Here is a 9,256-nt window from a genome sequence, read left to right as displayed (position 1 = left end):
AATGTAATACTTTATTTCCATATGGGTTGAATTTAGAATGTTATAGGTTTTTCATTCATTGATTGATGTTAATAATTTTTTAATTGAATGTAATTAGCTGTAAATGAATTTGTATATATAGGCAGGAGTTTGTATGAGTGCTTTTACTCCTTGAAGACAGTTTGCCAAGATGCTAGAGTGCAATAAACGTTTTGGATACTGGCTATCTGTGGTTTTATTGTTCAGTGGTCATAGTGGTGTATTTAGTTACTTTATACATCCAAGAATTGTATTGTCCCAAGTCAAAAGCCCAAAAGGTAAACATTTGCACAATCCAATATCCTGGTTATAGGTGACTCCATAGTGAGAGACACTGATGCACCACTCAAGCTATGCATGGAGATGGTCAAAGTCAGTTGCCTATCAAGTGCTAGGATTCACCACATCACTCATGCACTGAAGTCCTTGTACCACAAACACACATATGATACAATTTCATGATTTGAGACATACCTCCCTGGACTATATGAAGACAGACATGACACAGCTCTCAGAATATGCTTCCAAAGTAGGTATGAACCTAGCCTTGAGCAGCATTCTACCATCAGCAATAAAGATGCAATAATATGATGAAAGGTTATTATGAACTAAGGAGATAGTAGACAGTCCTAACAGTTTTGTCAGAGGTGGCCTGCATCTATACTCCCAAGTTCTTTGTATATTGGCTAAATTCTTGAACACCCCATTGTGCCTTTCTTAAGGAATGCCAGTCTCCTAAAGCTTCTAACATAACAAAACTGATTTTGGATAATATTAAGGTATTGATGCTAACACTAGAAGCCTTAACAAAAAATGAAGTAAAAAACTGAAATCCCTGAAAGCATTCCTCACCCTAGAAAACACCACTTAAGGCCCACAGCATTTGATGAATGCACGGAAGGTGGTGGTGTCTCCATATTATAAAAAATAAATTCACCTTCAGACTTGTTAGGCACGGTAATGAGTTGAAACTTCTTCATATCTAACTTACTATTAACAAAATACCTTCTCACATTATAGCTTAACTATAGGATCCCATCTATGTCTCCCTCAACTGATACCTTCTACATAATTAGTATTTAGCCCCTATATATTAAGCCAAACACTATTCTCCTTAGAGACTTCAATGCTCCTCCATTATTTGGGAGACTTATGCAACCTCAAATATGTTTGCACAAACAATTTTGGACATCATCAGTACAAACACTCTGGACAAACTAGTCTGTAACCCAACAGTAAGCAATAAAGTCCAGGACTTGGTCCTTACCAATATGGGGCAGTTTTGGTCCCTGCCAAATGTCACCTTCTCTTATCTCAAATCAGTCACAATCACTGAAAGACTAATACTGGAAGTATTAGCTAATATCTCAGTATTTAATGATTCCACAGAAACTAATCTGTTAAAACTGAGTGAGGACTTGACTAAATTCAAATCCCCTTCCAGCATGATGACCACACTGCTTATGCAGAATCCTTTACCATCAAATTCCACATATATATAAACAGCTGCGTAGATACATTTGTTTGCCTTTGAAATTAGTACAATGTCAAATTTAAGAAGAAACCTCAACGATCGGACCCAAATATAAATAGGCTCTATTATGAAAGAAAAAAAAAATCATTGTGGGCAAAAATAAAGTTAACTCTCAAGATGGTAAAAACACTCTTGCTAAATTTAATAGGGATATTCTAGACCCTGATCAAACCAGTCACAACCATATATATCTTAAAAAGAACCACCCGGTCTACGTTTAATTATGTTAGAAACATAAGAAACAATGAAAGCACTCTACAGAGCTAACATTTAGCTAAAATTTCACTCCTCTCTCCCCTCCCATATTCACAGATCACATATCCACATTTACACCTCCTCCTCAAATCTCCCAAGAACAAGTCCTTAAGGTATAATTCAAGGGAATAAACCCTTCTTCCATGGGCAGATAACATATCTGGCTGTCTAGTGGTCAGCCTGAAACAGGTCTTGTCAGACTTTCTACAGAAGCTATTCTATATAAGCCTCCAAACAAGTTTTGTGCCAGTAAAATGGAGGACATCAACAGTTATTCCCTTGCACAAGGGTGGGACATCAGCTGACTCAGGCAATTATAGGCTAATAAGCCTGATTGGTCTAATCTGTAAGGCTATAGAAAGAATCACAAATAAGGACATAGAAAACCTACAAACTCTCAGTCCAAGCCAACAATGGAAGAGGGCAAATCAGTGCACACTGCATATGCAGACCTCACAAAGGTGATTGACACCACCATACATTCTGGTACCATATATAATATAAACTCTTCAGGTTAAATGAAAACCCTTATGTAACTCATTGGATAACAAATTGTCTCACAAATAGAACCCAGGAAATTAAGGTGGTTGGTTTTACCTCCTAAAAAAGACCTGTTACTGCCAGTATTCCCTATAGTTCGGTCCTTCGGCCACTCTTCTTTGGCATTTACTTCTCAAAAGTCACAATAAATGTTAGCGGTCTATGGCTGACTAAGTCTGCAGATGACTGTGAACTTGCCATTGTCATATACTCTGCAGAAGACACCAAGATCCTCTAAGATAGCCTTTTTCAAACAAATAGCTGGTGTCAAATACGTGGACTAAAACTAAATGCTAGGAAATATATAATAGTCTACTTTGGCTTGAAGGATCACCCTTGTAAATGTTACATGGCAACATATCACTGAAAGCTGATCCCATTGTCAAGGATCTGGGAACCTTATGAAACCAGAAAAGGGAGGGGACTTGGTGGTTATGGACAGCAATGATTATAGTAATAAAATGATTAATTGCATGTGCATGTCCATAACCCCAAGACCGATAGTTGATGCAAAAGCATCAAAAACTTTTTGTATAGCTAAATATGTTGATTTTCACAGGAAGACTGTCCTTGAGACCAATTCTGCTTTATTGAAGGACTCATGGGATATCTCGTATATATTTGTTACAATTGATATCCAAGATCTACTCTGTTATCCCCCATGAGACTGGTGTGAAATAGTTTTATGAATATCTTAGGCATTACATGGCTTTAAACAGAGAAAAGATTGAAGTGTTAAAGGTGTTTATGGAAACTGTACTGGAGAATAACTTGTTGGCATTTTAAAATCAACTATTTAGGCAAACAGGGGTGGCAATGGGGGGCAGCTTGTAGCCCCATATTTGCCAATGTTGTTCTTTCTTACTGGGAAAGTAAATTTGCTCTGTGTTCTGAATTTAAAGGCAGCTGGTTCCCATATGAGCATTTCTTGGACAATATGATCTTTTTTTGGGTGGATAATGAGGCCAGATTAGATGAATTTTTGGATTATTTACATACAACCACTGATTTTTTTTTTAATTTTCTATGGATATACAGAATGATAGGGTACATTTTATGGATGTTTTGTTTGGAAGAACAAGCAAAAAAGAGTTAAAAGACAAGCTTTTGGAGGTTCTAAAATTGCATGGTGAAGCGTGTGAGTACCCTCCTCCCTCATTCTAGGGATACTCACTGATGATGATTCTAAACCAGGTTGGGATCTACTGTTGTTTTCAAGTTATAAACCCTATCTTACTGCTGAAAGTTGACTAGAAAGAATATATGACTATATGGATGGCATATATCAAACAAATTTTATGATTTTGTTTTATTACAGAAGACCAAGTAGAATTTATTTTAGGGAGATGACAAATAATTTATGGAAGCCTTTGGTATACTCAAGGTAGAACATATTAGGAAGTTAACATCTCTTATTTTAAGAATGAACAGGGAGTGGTAATGTGACCCAGGCTCTTAAAAGTATTTGTTCAACATTTTGGATTGCTATGGGATTCCTAGCAAGCTATTAGATATGTTGATAAATGTCTGTCAGAGGACCAAGGCTTGTGTGAATGGCAGGATGTACTGTTCTCCTAAGGTATTAATAGAGGAGGCATGAGACAGATGTGCCTACTGCCACGCAATGTTTGCCTTTTGTACTGAGCTTTTAACCAATCAGATGAGGCAGTATGAAAGGTATGGAAAGCACAACAACAGGGCCTTAATCTTAGTCAACCTGTACACAGTTGATATACTCTTTAATGTCTCCAGCCCTGATGTGTGCTTTCTTGATATATCAGTGTTAACAGGAGCATTCTTAAGCATGGTAAATTATAAAATTAATATTGATAAGATGCAAGTTTGTGGTGATCCCTATGGTGCACAGGGGAAAAAAACATAATATGCATCAGAAGGCATGTGCTTGACTAGCAGCACAAGTACCGGAGGGGCCATAGATGAAGGATGGAAGTGAGGCAAATGTTGGCTGGTCCAACCTGAGGGGACGGAAGAAACTTAGGGTCACTGCAACATGTGGTGCATGAACCTGTACAGTTCCATGCTGCACCAAGGAGCAACTTATTCAGGATGTTCTGCTTGCATGCAAGGGCACATACACCTCCAGAGGGCAGGGATCAAAGAGCTGACAAGGCTATCATGAGCAGGTGGAACTTAGTGCATACCCCTATGTTGTCATATGACACTGCACAAGGGAACAAAGGAAGCTAAGGTGGGTCTGTTAGAATAATTGAATGAGGAGATGAGCTAGTGGCACCTAATGGTTAGCTGTGGGGTGGGAAATTATTTTAGCCTGTGTGTGAATTTTGTATCATCAAATGGGCTAATAGAATGCAGTGAGACACCCTTAAACTTTGAGGAGTTTGTTTCCAGATCTAGGTAAAATAATGATTGTTAAGGATGAGGGGACCAGATGTACAGTTGATAAATATATAAATCATTAGAATGGGTAGATGTAGATCAAAAACTGGAGACAATTAATCCAATGTTTGTCCAAAAATGTTCTATTCTTTTTTATATATATGGTTCCATTAACTCTGGTCCAGATATAGGTGAAACAATAACAATGTTCATTTGGGCATTGCTGGCTCTGCAGTATGCCATAGAGTACTTGGCTTCACATCTTTCTATTACGCTGTAAAGGATGGATCCTGCCTTTGATGCTCCTGTATGATTTCAGAAGGGGACAATAGTAAAAGGAGTATGTGTATATAATTTACCATTTATTCAATATGTGTCCTTCACAGAAGCATAATGTCCTACAGAGTTTACATATATTTATTTTTCTGATCTGAAAAATCAACACAGACACTGAAATTGGAGAGCTGTGTGAGTTTAATATAATATTAAATAGACAGTAGTGTAAGATATGACAAAACAATGGGTATTCCATTAAAGAAGCAAACATGACCTTCCTAAAACTATGAATGCAAGTAAAGTAAGCGAACTTAACAAATCTACAGTTAAAAATAAGTAAGGGTGTGTGTGTAAAAGCAAAATACAAATAAAAAAGAACAAAAATGTGAAAGATGCAATTTGAAACTACAGTATAGCAATAACAGAGGCAAGAAAAAGAGACATAGTTGTAAAGAATACGCTGTGAAGTTGAAATTCAGTTCTCATGTTCAAAGATATATGCAAGCATGACAGAAAGCCTTGTCCTGCTCTCAAATCACATTTAAAGCATTTCTGGCAGAAGTAACCATTTTCAAAGATATATAAAAGGAAAGACACATGTCTTCACAAATGAGTACACAACATAAAAATAAAGTAATCATGGGTACTACTTAAGTAAAACTCTTGTTACAGAAAAGTCTGAAAAAAAGCATCAGATTTGCTAATATAAGATTGTAGCCAGAGCATTGGCAAAGACATCTAGACTTAAAAAGACAAATGTGGAGTTTATTGTAGACACAAAAACAGCTTATAGTATTTTGCTTGAAGATAATTTTGATGCATCAGTTGTTCAATGGTACTTAAAAAGTTGCATGAATTTTGTTAAAATATTCCTTAAGCCAAGTAAAATCTATGTGGTCAAAAACGTCAAAAATGTAGGAAGTACAAGATCCTGTTTCAAATCAGTATATATTAATATCAATATAATAATTCTAATGTTTTTGGTAGTTTTTCTGATAAGAAGCAAGGAATAGTAAAACAAATTCACAACGCAAAGACAAAGCATGCATGTGTACAACAATATACACACAGTCACACAGATACCTCAGATACTATAGAATGCCACAGTAATAATATCTGGTATGATCACACTGATTTGTTTGTAGAATTGGGAAATTTGCCAGGAGAATATGAAATACTAATAAGTCCTGATTGTCTACATCCTCCAAGGAAAGTACAAGTAGGGCGCAAGGATAGAACTAAGCAGGAATTGAAGCAAATAAAAGCTTAAGCATTATTAAAGAAGGGGCATCACTTAATTATTCATCAGATATTTCTACGGGCATCACTTAATTATTCATCAGATATTTCTACAAGTGCCATAACTGCAAATCAATATCATTGAAAATCACTCTCAGTTATCACCCTTTCACCACCATTGTATGACTTTGTAGTTAGTACACATAAGTTGGGGTGTGTGGGGTCCCTAGGGAGTGTAGGGGACTTACCCTACAGCAAAATAGAAACAGCAACTTATCAGAGAAAGTGGCTTTTCAGCTATATGTATTCACAGTGAAGGTACTCACTTAGGTTTCCATCAGAGACTCTACATAAATCCCTAAGAAGCAATGCTAGCTAAAAGAATGGACGATTAGCATGTTTTTCATTTGTATACTGTGGTGGTAGTGCTGCAATAGCATTGTTGCCTCACAGTAAGACGTTGTCCTGTTCGATTCTCAGCTAATGCCTCTTATGTGTGGAGACATGCGTGAATGGGTGTACCTTCGTTGAAGGTTGCGCATCAGGCCTGGCAAGCCGGTACGTAAAAATCTACTGCCGATCATTAGTGGACCGGAGTTCCGCTGTGGCGACCCCTAACCGGGAAAAGCCGAAAGATACAACAACAACATTGATGTTAAAGATATGAGGAATGCCTATATCCCTACTGGCATATTGGATGCAAACAAAGAACAGCTAGATGATGAAAAAGCTACACTGAGCTCATCCAATATGCCAGTAGGGATATAGGCATTCCTCAGAGTTCTATTTGATATTTTTTGAGTCACAGAATTATTCAAAAGAACTGTTACAACTGAAAACCTAAGTGGTGTTGCAAACATAAAAGTGCAGTTGCATAAGTCCTACTTTGTCTGTAACAGTAGGTGTTCGAATTTCACACTGCCTTAATTGCATATGGGTTCTGTGCCTGCACAAAGCCACACTAGCAACTTTCCACAGCTCAGTTCCCTCCTCTGACTTCCAGTGACATGGGATCAACTAAGCCTCTCCCAACGGAGGAAGTCTAATCCCTGTCAGTTGCTCAGGCTTTTAGTGCTAAGTAGGAAAAATCAAGAAGGACAAGAAGAAACAATTGCCTGAAACCAGCAAATCTGCAGCCATATGACAGGAAGAAACTGTTGCAAAAAAGAGGAAAATCCCAGGATGCAAAAAACTCCCTCACCAGCCTCAGTAAGAAGATGAGGTCCCTCATAAAATTCTCAAAAGCTAGTTATGAAAATAGAATTGCCAAAAATTACAAAGACAACCACAAGGCATTCTATAGTTATGTCAAGAATCTAAATGGCATTACTCAGATATTTTCTGAGCTACAACAGAATGGCATTAAATATACTGATCCGAAGGATATTGCCAATATCCTGGCAGGTTGATTTAGTGCCAACTTCACCCCCCTCTCACACCCTCAATACCAAAAGATTGCCAAATTCCGATAATCATGGACACACAGGTAGAAACCGCACTCTCCAAAGCTATGAATACAGCATCCATGGGACCAGATGACATTCCAGGCTGTGTACTACATGAACTACAAAATGAACTGGCACATCACCTAAGTGTCATGTTTAATCATAGCCTCACCTCAGGCTTCGTGCCCACTGAGTGGTGCACAGCTACAGTTATCCCGCTCCACAAGGGAGGATCCAGCTTGGATCTCAGGAACTACCGTCCCATCAGTCTGACAAGCATGATCTGCAAGGGCATGGAATGCATTATCATGGAACTTATAAACAAAGACATTGTCAACCTTCAAACACTGGACAGTTTGGGTTTGTGAAGGGCCAATCTTGTCTCCTGAATCTGATTGACTTCTTCGAATCAGTCTCCAGAGCTGTGGACGAGGGTAAGGCGGTCCACACAGCCTATCTGGACCTCACCAAGGCCTTCGACACCATCCCTCACTCTGAAATCATAGATAAACTTACTAAGCTGGGCATAAATCCCTATGTCACTTGATGGGTTGCCAACTGGCTTAGTGACAGAACCCAGACTGTAAAAGTAGCTGACTCCAAATCCAGCTCCAGACAAGTGACAAGTGGAGTACCTCAGGGGTCAGTCTTGGGACCACTCTAGCTTGGCATCTACTTCTCTGAAGTACAGGCCAACACTAAGGGACTCTGGCTAACAATGTTTGCAGATGACTGCAAACTTGGAGCCATTATTGAATCCCCAAATGATGGGGATATTCTACAAAAGGGCCTTACAGAAACAGATGCCTGTTGCCAGAGCCATGGGCTCAAGCTTAATGCCAATAAATGTATAGTTATCCCCTTTGGAAAAAAACATGTACCCATGAATTACCACATAGGAGGCAGGACACTAAACATCGAAAGTGTGATGAGAGACTTAGGGACACAGGTGGACAGTGATCTCACCTTTGATAACCACATCACCACAACAGTCAGGAAATCCTTCTATGTGGCACACCTCATCACTAAGGGCTTTTCATCCAGAAAAAAGGTGGTCATTGTCCCACTGTACTCATCCCTCATTAGAGCCATTATAGAGTATAATGCCCCATTTGGTATGTACCTCACAAGACATCTGCAACAGCTGGAAAGGCCACAGAAATACCTCACTAAAAGAATCACAGGCCTAAAGCAGATGCCATACGCTGACCATCTAAAAAAACTCCAGCTATACTCTGTGGCATATCATCTACACAGAGGCAATCTCCGCTTAACATACAAGGCCATGCCAAACCCTGAGCTGTTGGACAAGCTCCACTTAAAGAAATCCCAATCCCTCAGAGCCACACACTCCAGGGATCTAAACCTTGTCATCACAATGAACAAAACATGTTGGAGGAATAGGTTCCTGACACAGAGACTCCCCATACTCTGGAGTAGACTGCCCATACATGTCAAGCAGAGCATCTCATTGGCCCTCTTCAAAAGGAACCTTGATGATTGGATGAGATAGGAAATTCAACCCGGGGATCATGTCAGTCACCCTGCTAGACAGGGGCCCAGAGAAGTAAATATTGTGGGAAGAAATATC

Source organism: Protopterus annectens, chromosome 5.part0, assembly GCF_019279795.1.
Source record: "Protopterus annectens isolate FY-2018-M chromosome 5.part0, PAN1.0, whole genome shotgun sequence".
Taxonomy (NCBI): Eukaryota; Metazoa; Chordata; order Ceratodontiformes; family Protopteridae; genus Protopterus; species Protopterus annectens.
Note: the sequence above shows the minus strand (reverse complement) of the source record.